Here is an 18,593-nt window from a genome sequence, read left to right as displayed (position 1 = left end):
ATATATATATTATATTTATAAGGATGTGTTTAGTGTAAAATAACCATTACGTTTCCGTAATGGTTATTTTACTGAGACACCACCATACCAACACAAAGACAGGGAGAATAAATCAATATGCCCTCTGAACTTCACCTAAAGTGAAGTGATCGACAGAATCAATTAAGCAGGGAGACAAATTCTCTCTGGGGTCTGTCGAACTTCCTCGACACTGCCCTGGTCCTTCCTCTGAGGGAAAACGCCTAGAAGGGTTTCCATTCTATAAAACTCTCTTTACAGATTATAAAACCCCTATACATATATCCTTCTTGACTACGTGCCTCGGTTTTTCACTCCTAATGTACGGACTGGGTTTTCTTGAGAACGTGGTAGTTTTTCCTTCTAAACAATGTGCAAAACGTTTGCCCTCCTAGATAACGTTCAAAGCTCTTTCCCTTCTAGATTACGTAAAAACCCGTTTCCCCTCCTAGACAACGTACAAAACGGTTGCCCTTCTAGATAAAGTACAAAACGGTTGCCCTTCTAGACAACGCACAAAACGGGTTTCCTTCTAGATAACGTACAAAACGATTTTCCTTCTAGATAACGTACAAAACGGTTTACCTTCTAGACAACGTACAATACGGGTTTCCTTCTAGATAACGCACAAAACGGTTGCCCTTCTAGATAACGTACAAAACAGTTTCCCTTCTAGACGACATACAAAACGATTTTCCTTCTTGACAACATTCAAAGCGGGTTCCCTTCTAGACAACGTTCAAAGCGGGTTTTCTTACGGATAACGTACAAAACGGTTTCCTGTCTAACAACGTACTGTATGGTTTTGCCTTCAGGAAAATTCACGTGTGCTTTCATACCCGAAACATCCACTCTAGGAATTTTTCCTTAGTCAAATCTGAAGGTAATATATTTCTAAATATTGCTTTCTGTATTTATTAACTGTCAGGTGTTCATTGTTCCTAACCTTCTGCAGGCTACGCTTTCTCATTCATGTACGAAAAACTTACTCTCCAGAACCTTGTTAAAGAAAGGTTGATAATAATTATTAATGATAATAATCAGATGAAACAAGCCAAAAAGATCATCATCTTGCCAAGTTAACTAATCTTCCACGGAATGGAATGCCCATGCGGTACAAATACAGTCGAAGATTACAAAAACAGCAGCAATTAATACTGTAGTTATCAATATCAAACACTCGGAAGCAAGACGTTTACAGCTGTAACGCTTAATATATTCATACATCAATCTGACCGCAGGCCACCTCAGAAACAAACCTATACACTTCCTCCTTATTTCTTCTCCTCCTCCTTCTTCTTCTTCTTCTTCATTACCATAAGGCAGAAGGTCTCCTCCTCCCCACGCGTCATTTGTAGGTACTGTTATCACCTTTACTGGCAGACGCGCAGACAGTCAGAGAAAAGACTGACTTCCCAGTTACTCTTCGTGGCTTGGGAAGTGGGAGTCCTTAACTTGCGACAACTATTAGTCCGATTATTATTATTATTATTATTATTATTATTATTATTATTATTATTGATGCTGTTGCTGTTGTACACTCACGCGCAACAAATCAAAAAGTAGTTAATTTGGTAAGCAAAGGAGGCAAGAGAAGAGAAGTAGAGTAAATTACCGAAAAGAAATGGGATAAACATGAATCAAATGACAAATGAATACACACACATACTGCAATGCAATAACAGAATCAACTATTATTGCATGAAAGGCAAAATGATTTAATTTATGTGCGTGAGGGAATGACTGTTCGGTTTCCCAGATATAGGTGTGAGGCTATAATTCAACCATTCATTATTCATGATATATAAACGCTATATACATACATACATATATATGTATATATATGTGTGTGATCCTCTGTGCTGTAGTTTTTATGGCACAAGCTGTTCCACCACGTAAAAAAATCTTCAATGAAAGTATACATGACACTACAACAATCATATTTAAGCAAACACTACCACAGAAATATCGATAGGAAATGCATCGTATGCACACTTCAGTACTGTCCAGTGAAGCTGCAAGTGTTGCATTGCAGTTCGTAACTGAAGTGTGTTACCTCTACAACAGCTCTCCCTCAGTACTCGGTTTCCGCTGACCCAAAAATACTTTTTGCAAGGCGATAGCAACATAATTCCCTTTTTTATTCTCTCCTCTCAACCTGCCATGAACAATGCTCAGACAGAGAGAGAGAGAGAGAGAGAGAGAGAGAGAGAGAGAGAGAGAGAGAGAGAGTGGGTGGGTGGGTGGTGGGGATAATTATTCAATCTGCCAACTAGGCACGCATACCGCCATATGGTGGCACCCTTCCTACACACACACACACACACACACACGTGCACAAACATACTTAACACACGTGTACACACGTACCTGAAACGCACATGTGTTTGCAACTGCGCGCGCTGATGTGAGCGAAATATCCGTGTTCTACGTGTGTATGTATGAGCAGCTTTCAGTACGACTAGCAACGCAAACAAGAGTTCAGAGTGCTTTCTTCTTCTTCCGCTTCTTTATTGCTGATGAAGGAAATGGCCGCCACGCTCGACTGTCCGGCCACTTGAGAACTCGCCTTCCGGAACTGAAGTGAATTTGATTAATAGATGAAGTTTGCGTTCGTCAGGTGAAAAGCCTTCATATGTGGAAGAATCGAATGGCCGCGGGAGGAGCTTTTTGATTTTTTCTCTCTCTCTCTCTTTCTTCTGGCAATCTCTGAAAACCTCTTCCTGTTTCGACGTCCCTTTGTTTTCAAGACGCCAGTCTCCTTTCTTCATTTCCCACCCTCTCTTTTTTTTTAAGTACTGGGTTGCCCATCCCATCGGCGATTCTATTAAACAATGAGGCAACCCGCTCTTGAAATGAGTCAAATGAAATGTTTCAAAAAATCCTAAAGACGGGTTTTCACAAAAATGAGTGACTACATAATACGAGCGTCACAGCACTAGAATATTGCGTCACAAAGGCAGATCAAACAAACAAGACTATATATATTATATATATATATATATATATATATATATATATATATATATATATATATATATATATATATATATATATATATATATATATATATATATATATATATATATATATATATATATATATATTCCAGGCACTACTTTTTACTTTACAACAGGTGGCCTAGTGAACTTTTGCCCTTCCGGTATTCAGTCAGCATTTTAGGATGAGGTTGCCAGCCCCCTATGACCCTTCCTAACCCTATCTGTGACCCAAAACAATCGACGCTTCGGTCACAGGATCGTTTCGCCTCACCTGTCACTCGAACCCCTGGCCATCTCACGGGGGAGGAAGGTATCGTGTGTGTGTGTGTGTGTGTGTGTGTGTGTGTGTGTGTGTGTGTGTGTGTGTGCATTCAAAAGTGTATTTAAGTTTACAAAAGTTGTTAAGTAAAGGAATAACAAATATACTTTTCAGGTTACTGAAGCCCTTGGCAACTCAAACTAGGGATTTGGCAGGTCCTAACATTCATGCATTATACGAAAATCGCTCTTAAACGATATACATACCATCTTCTTCTTATTCTTCTTCTTCTTCTTATTACTTATTATTATTATTATTATTATTATTATTATTATTATTATTATTATTATTATATTGCAGCTATCACCACTCACCTTATCTTACTAATGAAAATCAAACTGTCATTAATTGTTTATCGTCATGAGCAGAAATACAATATTATCAAGTACTACTGTAAGCAGACCAACAATAAAGCAACAATCAGGCTACAAGCCGCAGACCTTCGTAAATCAGCACTGACAAGAAGCCGCGAGAAGTAAATCTTGCCTTTAAACTCGTAATAAACGGGTATCGATTTCAATGTGGTTTCTCTCTCTCTCTCTCTCTCTCTCTCATTTTCCTTTTGTTTTTCATCCGTTGCATTTGGTTTCCTCCCGCCTAAGCTGTCCAACCTCTTCAACATGCCTGCTTCTAACTGACACTTGTTGCATACGAACAGATCCCTGTCTTATACAAGATCAGATATTAGACTCAATCACACCGAAACACGGTTTTATAATAATTAATTACTCATACATTTACAAGACCTCAGATCTGCAAGGATTTGCTGGGCGTGAGAATCAATTAGCCACACTGATATTCAGAAAGTGAGTGAACAGAGAATGAGGCAGTAATATAACATATTCCGGGATCTGATGAAAATGGAATGACAAAAAACAAATGCAAGTCTAAGGGAAAAGTCAGTGGGAGCAATAATCGCCCTGCTGTTGATAGCAGCAATTGCAGTCACAAAAGCATCAATCGTATTTCAGGTATGAATTATGATAATAAAAATAATGATGAGGTTCATTACACTTATAAACATGACGATGATTAGAGAAGAAAAAGCTATGCTAATCTGCAAACTTAAAAATAAAAATAAATATGACTTTTATCTCTATTCGCTAACTGCCTCTTCTCTTGCCATCTTGGTCTGCCATGTAACGACATTGCCAGCACTTTTGCAAAAGTATGGATATAATATTCATATGGGAATTGTAGCTTATAAATTTATCAGCTGATACGCTGGCCTAGTATGGAGGAAATTCGCGTATTTTGAAATCGTATGGACCGGCCAACCTACATCCCCTGACCTTGGTCAGACCTGAAGAAGGAAAAGATGACCTAAGCGGGGAGGGAATGCCGTAAACGTACATAAATTCATTCAATATACGAAACGTAACACGCAAAGAGTAAGAAATACGCTGAATGTACTCCATCTTTGCTAGAAGGGGGCAAAACAACAGCAACTGAGATCTTCACACCTTCGGTGATGACAAACTCACCTCTTTGACCGCAACATACTGTCAGGAGGTTTAGGAGCACGAAAGAAAACACTAAGATGTACAGTACAGTTATAACTGACGGTTAAGATGAGTCCCTGCAAATTGTATTCCTGTTTTAACAGAAATTATTCTCTTTTATTTTTATACGAAAACGAGTTAGAAGGCACGAACATGGTTATGTGAGTGTGTGCATTTATATTGTTACACATAGTACATAAGAGAGCTATCTATCCATCAAGGGATAATCTAACGCCATTTGTATGAACACAACAAAAGAATATATATATATATATATATATATATATATATATATATATATATAATATATATATTTATATATATTATATATATATATAAATATATATATATATATATATATATATATATATATATATATATATATATATATATATATATATATATATATATATATATATATATATATATATATATATATATATATATATATATATATATATATATATATATATAAATATATATATATATATTATATATATATATATACATACATCTAAATATATATATATATATATATATATATATATATATATATATTATATATATAAATATATATATATACATACATATATATATATGTATATATATATATATATATATATATATATATGTGTGTGTGTGTGTGTGTGTGTACAAAGTGTTTGCTTCATCGCGTGAGCACTTGCTTAAGTATACATGTATTCGAACAACCTGTACATGCAGATTAAACACAGCCAGCTACACCCCAACTGAACAGAACTTCAAAGCAAGACATCCAACTAACAATAATTCCGAACAATTTACTTTTTCTTCTTTAGAAATTTGGTGGCTGGCTGCTGGAATCACGTTCATCTGCAATCAGAGTGGACTAACTGTAAGAATACTTAAGCGTCGGATAGCGAGCTTAAAGTAGGAAAAATAATGCATACTTACCACAAGTCCCAAGCTAGCAGAAGTTAAGCGTGCTAAAATTGAAGGAAATTGACTTAACTGTGGTTCGGCTTTCCGGAAATTTAGGATTGATGGAGCTACAGCGAATGAGAAAGCTTAACTAGGGTGCTTCTGTGCTTTAGCGGATTTCAGTTATTCGGTTGGAGATTTTTTAATTCTAATATTTAATGTTAATTAAAACTACATTTAATGGCAAACGCCTAGTCTCTATTGTTTTTCTATTCCAGTTCATTTGTGTGTTTTTGTAAAAGACATTTATCTTTTGGAATCCTCTCAGCCACTTAATTATCATTAATAATAATAATGATAATAAAATCCACGAGCAATAATAATAATAATAACAATAATAAAATCGACAAGCAACCGTTCTAGTTGATAATAGGAGGAAAGATTCACTACGTGAAATTTGTGTTTTGTTTTCCTCTTCTTAAATTCAGATTTTTACATATGAACAATTTGCAAAATACTGATCTTAGTTTACGATGGCCCCTGCAATCATCTTCAGAACGTCCTAGTGATATCGCCAAGTACACTCTGAAGATGACATCTGAGCTATCATAGGTCAAGTGCAGTATTGTGTTAACTGTTCATCTGTAAAAATGTATTTAAAACATACAGTAACATTGTGTAAACTGGGCATCTTTAAAAATGTGTTTATAACACCGAGTAATGTTGTGTAAACTGTTCATCTGTGAAAACGTGTTACAACACAGCAGTAATGTGTAAACTGTTCCTCTGCAAAATAACGTTTATAACACAGAGCAGTATTGTGTAAACTGGTCATCTGTAAAAATGCTTTTACAACACAAAGGAATGGTGCGTAAACAGTTCATCCGTAAATATAACACAGAACAGTAGTGTGTAAACTGTTCATCTGTAAAACTGTGTTCATAACAAAGTAGCAGTACTGTGCAAACTGTTCATCTATAAGTGTGTATATAATAATAACAGAACAGCAAGACAACTTTCACTTTTCTCCTATCAATAATAATACTAGTAATAATATCCACATGCAGATTCGTCAAAACATACTTTGAGCAATAAACCCTTTTCTGAAATGTTTCTAATACCTCCAACTTTTTCCTTCCATGGTTACACGAGCTGCTGCCGTCCAGGTTGACAGTTTGAGGGGTCTTTAGCAGTTATTAGGTGCGACAGTTACCAGTTATCAGTGAGTGGCAGGCACTTAAGGGGCAAAATGGACGTCCCTTAAAGCGGAGACGTCTCCCAGTCAGCTGTAGTGACTCCCAAAGACCGCAAGAATTTTGAATGTTTGTATTTTTTCCAATTTTTTTATAATTCATATCAATGACCCGTCTCCCTTGGAAGTACAGTAGGTGGTGCACAGGAAAATATGATTATTATTATTATTATTATTATTATTATTATTATTATTATTATTTGCAGATGCTCGCTGTCACTGGTATTTGCTAGTTCCCATATCCGTACCATATCCATACCCATACCCATATACCAATAATAAAGATAATAATAATAATGATGATAATAATAATCATTATATAACAGATTATTATTATTATTATTATTATTATTATTATTATTATTATTATTATTATTATTATTATTGTTATTATTATTATTATTATAATACCGTTGTGCTCTAAAAAGGCATGAGTCCCGAGTTCAGAATTACTATTATTTTTAATACTACCATTCTCGTTACTGGAACTGTAAAGCCTACCGAAAGAGATCGAACCGGAGAAGCAAAAGTGAAAAAGAGTAAATCCTCGGATGAAAAAGAAAATTAGGGAACCAGAAACAAATCAGACTAAGGCATAAAGAGAACAGAATGGCTCAGCCACATAAACATCACTCCATACATTGGCAGTAGCTGGAATAGAGTCTTAGAGAGTATCAATAGCAAATCTTCAAGGGGAAAACTGCAGAGCGGTCATTAGTTAATATCTTGGTCAGTTAGACTTTACAGTTTACACCATAACTCAGACGGAACCGCGAGATGAAGAACACTTCAGAGCCTAACTAGAGATGAAACTGGGCCATAAAACTATCTTAACATTATATTAAGACGTTAAAAAAATAACGCAAAGAAGTACAAGGGAGCAGAGTTGAATGCACTGTCTAGTCAAGAAAAAAAATAATGCGAGCCTTGAATTAATAAATCGTTTCCGTAGGAATAAGAAGTGTGAATAAAATATATTCTAAATAAATTATAATCTAAAGAAAATAAAAGTTACAACTTATTCGCAAAAACATAACAATGAGGTCAACTCAATTTTCACTCGAGAAACTATTTCGATATATACATGGGAGCAGCCAGGGTCGGGTGAAGGGTACCACACCCTGCATAGGCACCCCCGGTACACTCTGACAAGGAAATGCGCTTTATTTTAGGAAAGCATGAAAAAAATATATATACAGTGCGTGCTCTGTAATTATAAGGATGATGAAAGCTTCACACTAACGTGAAAGTTTAGATTAATGGCATCGTCTCCCATTAACACCACCGCGACTTCCTGAACAATTTGCCAGGCAGGTGTCAGATGCTACACAAAAGACTCCCGGCAGCGCGCTAATCGACTCTTAACGATAAGTTGCGCTCTGCTTCGATCCAATCCGGACTTTTTGGATCCCTCTCTTGAACGCTTGAGGAAACGCCTCTTCTCGTCATGGAGTGGAATGAAGATAAAATTTAGGCCAAAGGCCAAGAGCTGGGACCTATGAGGTCATTCAAGGCTGAAAGGGAAATCGAGAGTAAAAGGTTTGAAAGGTGTAACAGGATGAAAACCTCTCAAATGCACTATTAAACAATTGTTAGGAGAGGGTGGAAAGTAAGATGGAAGAGAGAGAATATGACCGAAGGTACAGCAAAAGGAATGAAAGGGGTTGAAGCTAGGGGCCGAAGGGGCGCAACAAAAAACCTTAAGTAATACCTACAGTGCACCGAATGAGGTGCACTGGCGGCACTGCCCCTAGAGAGGAGACCATCTCCCGAGCGTTTGAGGAAACGCCTCTTTTCGTCAGAACCATTGGGCCTCGAGCCTCATTGTAACCCATAGCCGTTCCCTCCAGATCGAACCATGTTACTTTGCTGTGTCGCCTTGGTCCAATCTTCAGTGGGTCTCCAATGCGCAGTTTTTGCGGGACTTAAATCCGGGTCGTATCGTGTTGTGTTTCGCGCCTCGCTTGACGTAAACACCGGACGTGTTGCAATCAGAGTATGAAGCAAGCAAACAAGTACAGAACCAGATGATCAACTGGCATGAACAGAAAAAAATAATTGCACGTTTGTTCCCAAGCTGTTCACCTACTAAATTTATGAAAGGAAGTAAGTCTCTCAAGTACTCAGATTGTCAACTTGCACGTCAGAAATCTGTTGCAAACAAATTAAATTCGTGTATGTGACGAGAGCAGAAACGGAAAAGTCTTTATATGTTTTCATAAAATGTGCATTAGGAGAAGAATAGCCGACATAAACTTACAAACACATTCCCACAATATATATATATATATATATAATCAGACAGATGGATATATATATATATATATATATATATATATATATATATATATAATCAGACAGATGGACAGATGTGTGTGAGTGAAGTGTGTTTGTGTGAATCAGGTAGTGAGAGAGTGAAGAGAGAGAGAGAGAGAGAGAGAGAGAGAGAGAGAGAGAGAGAGAGAGAGAGAGAGAGAGAGAGAGAGAATTTAAAAGAACAGGAAGGAAAGGTGTGATTTGGAACGTTAAAAAAAAAAAAGCAAATTACTTTCTGGAAGTTTCTTTGATTATCAGTAAGGTGTGCACATTTGAACATTTATTTTGCTCACTTGACTTTCTTACTTTCGTCCAATACCTCACAATTCTCTAGATATCTTACTCAGACAGAGAGAGAGAGAGAGAGAGAGAGAGAGAGAGAGAGAGAGAGAGAGAGAGAGAGAGAGAGAGAGAGAGAGGATTACTTCGTGGATTAATTTCCTTCTTCCGATATCTCTAAGTAGTGAACATTTATTTGTGATATTTCTTCTATTCCGTTGGTTTTCTTCAACTGAGTCCCACAAAAGTCGACTAACAGTCAGATACAGAGTTCACTGGATTCCTAGATTCGCGAGGAACCTCAGTCATACGTTCCTGTACTTTCCCTTCCTCGGTTTCCTACCTGAGTAATTTTCTTATAATTCTTATACTTTAGACATTATATTGAAACCTTTGAAAATCAAACCATTTCACTGATGTCTGGAAATGACTACAGTTCTCATTCGTTCAACTTGAGACTTTGGGCACCGAATCCCTCTGATTAATGTTTGAGTCTTGATACTTTGCTAAATGAAATCTCTTTGATCCATGTTTGAGCTTGGATACTGTACTTATTCCATATTTCTGAGATTCTGAAAACAAAACTTCTTCAATCTATGCTTGAGACTTGATTCGGTACAAACTTTTGAAATGGAAACTCTATGATGTAAGTCTGAGGCTCAGAATTGTAACCATTCGATTACTGGAGACTTTCAAAGATGAATCCTTTGGTCTATGTGTGAGACGGGAAACTGAAAAACTTGATCTGTTGAAGACTTTGGAAATTGAACCCCTGTGATCTATATGTTTGAGACTTGAAATTGTTTCAAACTAAATGATTTTTTTGGAAACCGAACACTTTCGATCAACTTTAAAACCCTTCGATCAATATTTTCCGTCTTTTTACTACGTATATTTCATGAAACAGCTTTTTATCGCCCCTGCGTACGTATTCCAAAAGTAATACTCGTTGATTTGTCAGAATTTTGGATTCAGAAGAATGTGGAATTACCTGTCTTCCTCTGCATCTAAAGAATCAATTGATAATTGAAAACATCTACTGACTGACTTCTGCAGAAGCCTCATAACAGGTTTTCCAAGCTATGATGATGACAGATCAGTATCCAACTTTCAAACTTAAAAAAATTAAAATTCTCCAATTTACGGTTTTCTTTCCCGCTTGGTGACGACACCTTATAACAAGTAAAAATCAGCCAAAGTTTTTTTCGGCGCAATCGAGTTTTCTGTACAGCCAATACAGCGCATCACCACGGCCGCCGAAATTAGATCTATCTTTCGGTGGTCTCGGTATAATGCTGTATGAGCAGCGGCCCATGAAACTTTATCCACGGCCCGGCGGTGGCCTGGCTTATATCGTTGCCAGGAGCACGATCATGGCTAACTTTAACCTTAAAATAAAAACTAGAGGCTAGAGGGCTGCAATTTGGTATGTTTGATGATTGGAGGGTGGATGACCAACATACCAATTTGCAGCCCTCTGGCCTCGGGAGATTTTAAGATCTGAGGGCGGACCGAAAAAGTACGGACAAAAAAAAGTGCGGACAAAAAAAAGTGCGGACAGAAAAAAGTGCGGACGGACAGACAAAGCCGGCACAATAGTTTTCTTTTCAAAAAAACTAAAAATGTAATTCAGAAACTCGGTCATATTTTTAAGCACAAATAGAATACAATACTTTATACGAGCCTTCCCCTCAACTCGACCTGCCCTGAGACTGACCGGGAGAAAAAAACTTGCATTTCCTCAAGAAGAAGCTCATATACGCCATGGGAACACGACCAACGTTGGTCGCACTAAGCGCCAAAGCTCATGTTACGAGTGGTGTCCAGGGATGATTTTTCACATGTTTTATATTCATGGCTCCGAGAGTTTACGCAGGGTTTTTATGGTGTTGGTTGCAGTAAAAAAATAAAATAAAAAAAGAGAAAATGGGTGGAACTATGATGGATGAGTTTTGACCACTTGTTGAAGTAAGGTTCAAAGAACATCGAGTACTGGGAGCAAAATGTACTATGAGTAATTACAGTTGATATTATTACGCACTCATATTTATGAATTGTACTTATACTCTATTCAGATAATTACATGAAAGCATATACTGTACTGTTATCAACTCTGCAAATTATGGTTGGCCATACATATGTGTTAAGGTTTTTCCATAAAAGCATGAGTGCGTGCGTGCATGTGTGTATGTGTGTGTATGTATATGTATATGTATATATATATATATATATATATATATATATATATATATTGTGTGTGTATTTATTTATATATATATATACACACTCTCATACTTGTATGAAAATTTTTTGGCATATCTGTATGGGCAAACGTGTATGTATTTATGTGTGTATGTATAAATATTGTATGTGTATATATATATATATATATATATATATATATATATATATATTATTGATATTCAAATTTCATTACCAGACTATGGGTACATTAAAGAACACAATGTACAGGCCCTACTAATTTCAATAATAAAGAAAAGCTATTAAAACAAAAGAAAAAGTGGGATCCTGGCAGAGGGTTCATAATTAGAAAGTTTTCATCCACAAAAAACTATACGAAAATAATAATTTTTTAAAATAAAAAAAATCTTCAACAACAACACTTTAAAACTTTTCTCTGAGGAAGAGCAGAGAAAAGAATGAGTCGAGGTTAATTTATATTGATGTAGAGAATAAAATGCAGAACAGTACGGAAAATAAAAATTATTATTAATATTACAACTATGATTCAAGAAAATTTACTCTCTTCTACTTAACCCGTAATTATGGAAGACCGTGATGCGACCGCAAACCCGAAATGTTAATTACTATTTCCGGCTCGAATAGAGGACAGATGGCCTGAACGCTACTCCGGACAGGGGAAGTAGAGAAAAATAAATAAGTGAGCAAAAAAGAGAGATAATTTCATCCTTATGCAAAGAGACCATAAGGCTTAAATGCAAATGCGCTTCGACACGACTCACCTGCCTTTTTCTGTTACGGCTTTAACAGTAAAAGTTACCGCAGGAGTAATATTCATGAGAGAGAGAGAGAGAGAGAGAGAGAGAGAGAGAGAGAGAGAGAGAGAGAGAGAGAGAGAGAGAGAGAGGGTTTCGGAAAGGTGGATACAAAAGCATTGGAGTTTTTAAAAAATGTATGTACAAATATCTATCTATCTGTATGTGTGTGTGTGTGTGTGTGTGTGTGTGTGTGTGTGTGTGTGTGTGTGTGTGTGTGTGTGGGACAATTGGTAGCGCCCTGGCCTTTCATTTCATTTGAGAGACTGGAGTTCGATCCCGATGTGAGTCAGGAAATTATATATATACATATATATACATATATATGCACATACATATATATACATATACATATATATAATTCTAAGATTCTGCAGCACTAGCAATAATGCAATAGCAACAATAATAAGCACAACATTTTAAGGAAAACGTCATCAAGTGCCTGAAAATTCTGATACAAAAAAAAAATTCCAGCCATGCATCACAGAGTATTATCTACAGCTCCTGAAAACTTTCACGTTTTTCACAATGTGCCAATGTGCCTATTTAGCTTAAGATCACAAAAACAAAAACTTAAATTGAAAGTTTAAAATAAACAATAAAAGGGAAACTGACAACAAGCAGAATCAACATGATCGTCTCAACAAAAAGTTAAAAAAAAAAAAATAAATAAAAAAAGACACTCTCAGGCGGTGGCTCAGAGGCGCCATCCACCCATCAGAATTATTATGCTTATGGATTACTGCTTTAATTCCTGTGGTTTCACACCCTCTTCCTCTCGGCTAACCAAACGAGCGCTGATAATCACCGGAAAACGAACGGAATTCGCTCGACTAATGCCTTTTGTCATAAAGCGACTGCAATGTGTCATGTCCGTGGGTCTGCTTATTATTATTATTATTATTATTATTATTATTATTATTATTATTATTATTATTATTATTATTATCGATTTTGCCCATGTGATAACACAATCTCAACCCGTCATACGACATTGTTATTATTATTATTATTATTATTATTATTATTATTATTATTATTATTATTATTATCGACTATGCCCATGTTATAACACAATCTCAACCCGTCATACACATTCGTTATTATTATTATCATTGTTATTATTATTATTATTATTATTATTACCGATTTTATTATTATTATTATTTTTTACCGATTTTGCCCATGTGATAACACAATCTCAACCCGTCATACACACTCGTTATTATTATTATTATTATTATTATTATTATTATTATTATTATTATTATTATTATTATTATCGATTTTGCCCATGTAATAACACAATCTCAACCCGTCATACACATTCGTTATTATTATTATTATTATTATTATTATTATTATTATTATTATTATTATTATTATTATTATTATTATTGATAAGGATGGCTGTATTATGCGAATTTATCTTATACAGTATCTTTTCTATTTTCATTATAATTCGCTTTTCAGGCTCAGTGATGTTGGTCAGCAACTGGCCGATATCCATATTGGAAAAAGGTTAGTGTGTGGAATGCGGGAAGTCTTTTATTGAAATATCCAATCAGAAGTCCTTCGTCGTCTGGATTCAGGTTCTTCTGAATCCACGCCACGAAGGATTCCACGGATTTCTGATTGAATATTTCAATAAAAGACTTCCCGCAATCCACACACTGTCCTTTTTCCAATATGAATATTTGTCAGTTGCTGACCAACATCGCTGAGCCTGAAAGGCGAATTATGAGGAAAATAGAAAAGACCCTATATAAGGTAAGTTCGCATAATACAGCCATCCTTTGCAATAAGACCTGTTTAAGAGAGGGTCTATTCTTCGCTTGCTACCATTGAGAGGGGGTGAATGGCACCAGGGGTACATGCAGTGAATATTCCCTGCATGTACCCCACTGGTGCCATTCACTTCCTCTCAATGGTAGCAAGGCCTACCGAAGGGCCGAAATATAAAAAAATAAATTTCGGACAGCTGCTTTATAATTTATCTGCTGAAAAGAAGAAACGTTCACGCCAAGATGAGAAGGCGATATGTAAGCTCAGTGGCGTACAGCGTGCCATTCTTTCCAATGAAGTTTGCCCTTTTCAGTGGCATACAGCGTGTCATTCTTTTCAGCGAAGTTTGCCTCAAAGAGGGTCTCCTTCTAAGATATTATTATTATTATTATTATTATTATTATTATTATTATTATTATTATTATTATTATTATTATCGATTTTGCCTTTTTAACAACACGAATTTAGTGTTACTGTACATTCTTGTGTAATATTATTACTCAAATTAAGCAAGCGGTCATGCATTCAAAGACTATGCAATCTGCAATTCGCACTTCATCAAGATATACGCTAAAGAGTATATAGAAATAAAATAACATAAAGAATAAATAATTAAAGATAAATAAAAATACAGATGAGTCCACACTTGCAAACATACATTTATTATACTGTATATCAAGGAAGAGTAATATTCTCGACTTATTTGTACATTTATAAAACTTATGGAGAGGGATGCCTGATTCTGATCTTATGTTTCTAAGCCTTGGTTTGAATCCTGCTGTGGAGAAAGTTTAGTTTCTGTAAAAGATAACTATTGTGCCGGCTTTGTCTGTCCGTTTGCACTTTATTCTGTCCGCCCTCAGACCTTAAAACCTACTGAGGCTTGAGGGCTGAAAATTGGTATGTTGATCATCCACCCTCCAATCATCAAACATACCAAATTGCAGCCCTTTAGCCTCAATAGTTTTTATCTTATTTAAGATTAAAGTTAACCATAATCGTGCTTCTGGCAACGATATAGTATAGGCTACCACCGGGCAGTGATTAAAGTTTCATGGCCCGCGGTTTATACAGCATCTTACCGAGGCCATCGAAAGACAGGTCTATTTTCGGTGGCCTTGATTTTATGCTGTAGCGGCTGTACAGAACACTGGATTGCACCGAAGTTTTTACTCTATTCCCAAATTTGGATTCAAGGCTTTCAGTAGAAAACATATCCTATTATATAAAACAATCAAGAAATTAGTCATTCATTGCATGTTGCCTATTTTTTTATATACAATACTGTACTCATTTAAAAAAAAAAAGAATGAGATGATCTCATTTCCGGGGACTATGGCAAAACAACCCACAGGAGAAAAGGGAGAAACGCCATTTGAGGGAAACAAAAATGTAGAATGCCTACAAATATGACTTACCTAACCTAACATTCTTTTTTTTAACCAAGCCCAGGAAGTCATACCATACAGCATACCTACAAATCTGTCTTACCTGACCTTATTTTTTTTCCTAACCTTGCCTGAGAAATCATTATTAATGAGTCAACTAGGAATGCATTTAACCGAAAACTAAAAATATGTCTGTAAGTTGGTTATGTAATAATCCATACTGGTAGTGAGCAGATAACATCGTGGAGCTGAAAAGAAATTCAAATTAATAAAATAAAATTGACAGACATTAAGTTTACTTACCTGAAAACTGAAGGGAAGCAATGGAGTCAAAATACAGCCTATCACAGAACAGCAACAATACACCTAATGTGGTCTAAACAATACTTTATCTAATTAATTAACCTGTGCATTTGGTTTACAAATGAGGAGGTATGCTCATTAAAATACAAGTAAAATCATACTGTAAATCTACAAACCTCTCCTGTTACTCGTCACACTTTTATGAGTTCTTGTCTCTATTAGAGTGTTAGCTGTCAAAAATTGCAGTAGACTGTGATCATCGTAGTCGCAAGGTGGTATGTGAATGAAGTACTCGTCCTGATCCGACCATGGCAGATCTGGAAGACTAGAAGTGCTGGGGCACCGAGGTACGTTTTCCGTTCCATTTTCCTTGAAATCTCGAAAACAGAAGGACTTGGAACGCTCTTTCAACTTCTTTTCCCCACGCTTTCGAGCTAGGCGTTCCAGCTCTATGATCTCACTTCTTTGGAAATACTCCCTAATGCCCCTTTTCACAGGATATTCGGAATGTCTGTCAGTCATACTGTCCAGGCTCCTGGATCGATGGACATACTCTCCAGACGAAGGATGATGGTAGCTTTCTCTCCTCCTCCTGAAAGAGTTGTACCACAGACCAGAGGAGAAGCTGTTTGAAGGAGATAAAACTGACATACTTCTGTCATACTTTTCTTTATTGCTGCTATCACTATGATCTGTAAATGTGACGGATTTGCCAGCACAACGGCGAGATCTACTAGCAGAGGTTTTAACGCTGCTCTTTGCTTCAAAGTTTTCTCTCCTTCTGGGAACTGAACTTCTTGGTGGCAAAGTGTTATAGGTAGGTTTCCTGTGGCCGAAGTTTTCCTCGCTCTGTGAACGCAAATAAGTGGTGGAAATGTGCCGCTTACCTTTGCTGGCAGAACAAGAATGTTTGGGTTTTTGAAGGGGATAGTAAGATGGATACATTACCTGCATTTTTGGGGGATATTCTTCATACCCAGAATCTACCAGGGGAATTTTTTCTGAATGTTTTTTTCTATTTAGAGGTTTCCTTGAGCTGGATTTTTCAGAGCCTCCAAAGCTTTGACTTCTCTTGACATGAACAGCGGCTTTCTGTCGCCTCTCCTTCTATCTTCTCTGTACGGAGATACATAATCTGGGTACCTTCTTCGCGTAGGGTGGTCAAAGTCCAGGCAGCCATATGACTGAACCCTTCGAATGTTCTGAGGTTTCCTGACATCCGACAATGCAACGCTAATATCTTCGGTAAAGAAATCTTCTGAATTCTGAAAACTTTTATGTCTCTTCAGTCTGCTAGAGTGACTAGGCAGCACAACAAGGCTGTCAGTAATTTCTCTTTCTACTGCCTTTCTGCTGCCAACACACTCTAAGCTTTCACTACAGGTGTAGAGTCTGATGTCAGTGGATGGTGAACAGTCGGTTAAAATATCTGCAACTGTTGGCTGGCGTGTTTTAGACTTCCTGACTTGTGTTAAATCTTCCAGCGATGAATCTGAATCAACGGCGCCACCCACGTGGTGATGGTATTTTGAGATCTTGTAATATGTGGGTTCACTCCTGGAAAGAGGAGGCAAGGGTGCTTTGTACTTGGGTCTCGTTGATGATACTTGCTCGTCGCTTTACAGATTTTTTGAGACAAGAGGGGCGCTGGGGAGGTGGGGGAGGTGGTGGTAGCGGAGCTAAAAAATCTGGCATAGGAGGATTGGCTGAAAAGGATGAGGACTTCATCAGACTGGTCTTTGGTTTAGGCACTGAAGGTATATTTTTCTTTGTTGCTTCTGGCTCTCTCTTCTTCTGCATTTGTTGCTGGAGAGAAGATGGCGGGAACAAGGACTGAAGAGATGAATGAATCTTCTGGAAACTGTGACTCCGGTTTATTTTTGCAGGAGGTGAGGCTTTCACATTCTGAGAAGCTGGTAACCTGCGATCAATTTCAGAATGAGTGTTTCCATCTTTCCATTTATCTTGATGGCATGAGGCTATCGGCACACCTCCTTGAGAACATGAGCGCTTAGGCACATTCAAAGGATTTTTTCTTGGTGAAACTTTTTCTCTTTTATTTTCCAGAGATCGTGAAGGTGATACTTGTTTATCTAGTGAGTGACTACAGCAATCATCACTATTCTCCTTCACTGGAGATGGCTTGTGCCTTCTCGGCAGAGTAGAAATGGGTGGTGGTTCAGGTGGGGACTGATCAGTGACTACCCCTGTAAGCGCCATGACATCTGCCTTAGAGAACCTTCTCATTTTTGGTTGTTCTGAATTCTCCTTGACTTTAGCCAGTTCACAGCTAGAGTCGACTAATGGTTCAGTGTCTACTGCCTTTTTCTGAAGGAGCTTAGCTCTGCGGGCAATTTCTCTTGAAAAATCTGTTCTATCCTGATGTTCTCCACTCTGAACATTAGCATATACATGATCATCTGATTCTCTTTTGAAGTTGCAGTGAGATGACCCATGTGTCATTTGAGTATTTGCAACAAGAGCTGAAGTTTCATCAATAATTCTCCTCAAT

The sequence above is a fragment of the Macrobrachium rosenbergii genome, chromosome 57 (genome assembly GCF_040412425.1).
Source record: "Macrobrachium rosenbergii isolate ZJJX-2024 chromosome 57, ASM4041242v1, whole genome shotgun sequence".
Taxonomy (NCBI): domain Eukaryota; kingdom Metazoa; phylum Arthropoda; class Malacostraca; order Decapoda; family Palaemonidae; genus Macrobrachium; species Macrobrachium rosenbergii.
Note: the sequence above shows the minus strand (reverse complement) of the source record.